Here is a 2251-nt window from a genome sequence, read left to right as displayed (position 1 = left end):
TAACCAACCTTGTCGCCAACGTAGCCATGTCCTGAAACATACCCTGCTTTATCATCAAATTTAAATAAAGTGGGACCAGTATTTACAAAATGAACATCATGCTGTATTGAAGGAGACTTGAAACTAGCAATTGAGACCATAAACTCATTAGGAAAAGTGGTTTAGTTTGTTGCAAATGCCAGACATATATTTATGATACACCATACTTGGTTAGATTATAAATGCGGGTTTTCATACCAAAATACTTTATCTTATGTAGATAGTAATAGTAATAGTTCTATACTATTTAAAATGAACTTACCCTACATGATTAGTTTTGAAGTATATTCTTTTTTTTCTTACTGCATGCAAAATGGCTACCATGATGTCATTTTGTTTATGCTTTTGGCAGTAAATGCTAATGTACATTTTAAGTCGCACATAATATGTACAAAAATATATACAGTGTATCAGCAGGGTTGTGCAGAGTTGTGGTGTAATAGTTACACATTCTGATAAACAAATGTTAGTTTTGTACAAGTGAAAATAATTGACTTAGGGCTGCATGTTTATACAAGAGAGATGCAAATTTAGCTTTAATCTCATATAAATATAAAAGTATATACGGTATATCAGCAGAAACAATAAATGCTAATTTACATTTTAATTCACACATTATGGACAAAAACTATATCCAGTGTATCAGCAGAAACAATAAATGCTAATTTACATTTTAAGTCACACATTATGTACAAAAAAATATATGTGTGTATCAGCAGCAAAAGTTCTTCTCTAATAACCCTGTAACAACACTACATTACAAAGCTTCTTTCTCAAGCAGCCAATCTGCCATTGTAGAGTGTGAGTTTTTGCCTCAACTTATGAAAGCTGCTCACGATTAAAGATATGAGGCTAAAGTGATGGTTGTCAATGCCGTCCTGAGTTTCAACAATATGGTCACGAAGATCAAACACATCTTCACAACCTATGTTTGCTCTGACAACACAGTTGACCAGAGACACAGTGCACTGATGTGCTGCAGATGAAATGTTTGTGGACCGTCTGATGCAGTTCTCTGCTGAACAGATCACCTTGGCTGTATGCTTGGAATCATCAGGCCTCTATTGTTTTTCAAGGTTAGAAGGTGGTAGCCATCACAAAATGATGCTGGTACAATCTCAAAAACCGAATTGTAATGGCATACATCACATGAAAGCTGTCTCATGACCTGCCTGACAACAAAACCTGTGATATAAACCAGAGCATTCTCAGTTAGGCACCCGAAGCTAGTTGGCAGGTAGCTGTGCTCCAACACCACACTAACGAAATTCTCAAATGCAGTGTCAGAGTCCTCAGCTGGCACTACAGATGTCCAGCTGACAGAGACACAGTGTCATTCTGTGCTCTGACGTTGCCTGTGTTTCCTGAAGAAATGCCACCGCAGACCATAAGACGGCAGAACACCTCTAAAAAGCCATTCTAAGTATGCTAATTTTTTTCTTGTTGGTCATGTTTTTTAATTTCTTTTATCATTTATTTTATTCTGGCTGTTTATATAGTCCTGAAACATTCACCAACATGTAAAATCAAAACTGCAAATATTTTCTCTGACACCGACTGGTGTTGCTATTTAGGAAAATCTTTGCAATATTTACAAAGATTCTGACAAGTGTAATAGTGGCATTTACCCTCTCATGAAAAAAACAACACCTCTTTGAGCGATGACGTGAAGTGCCATCATTCATTGTCAACTTAGTCAAGCAAAACCGGGCTTCAGTCATAAACTCTAATCTCTCTTTCCAGTTGAGGAAACCTAGTGGAGCCTTAAAGCCTTTGGCACATGGATTTCTGCTGTTCATCACATCAAACAATCTGTCAATCACCTAAAACACAAATATTCCTTATTGTTGATAAACAGTGAAATTATACATTCACTGTAACTGCAAAGTTTTAACAATACATGTATATTCAATGCCAATCAAGTATTTTAGAGAGAATTATTTTTTTTTTACGATGGACTAAAATAACTTTGGCAGGTTTAATAATGGGGCTGCAACTAACAATTATATTCATTATTGATAAACCTGTCAGTTATTTTAACGACTAATTGATTAATCATTTAGTCTAAAAATGTCAGGAAATAGTGAAAAACGCTCATCATAATTCACAAGTGCCTAAGATGACGTCTTCAAATGTCTTATTTTGTGTGACCAACTGTCCAAAACCCAAAGATACTCAATTTACAATGATATAAGATCAAGAAAAGCCGAAA

Source organism: Thunnus maccoyii, chromosome 18 (assembly GCF_910596095.1).
Source record: "Thunnus maccoyii chromosome 18, fThuMac1.1, whole genome shotgun sequence".
NCBI lineage: Eukaryota > Metazoa > Chordata > Actinopteri > Scombriformes > Scombridae > Thunnus > Thunnus maccoyii.
Note: the sequence above shows the minus strand (reverse complement) of the source record.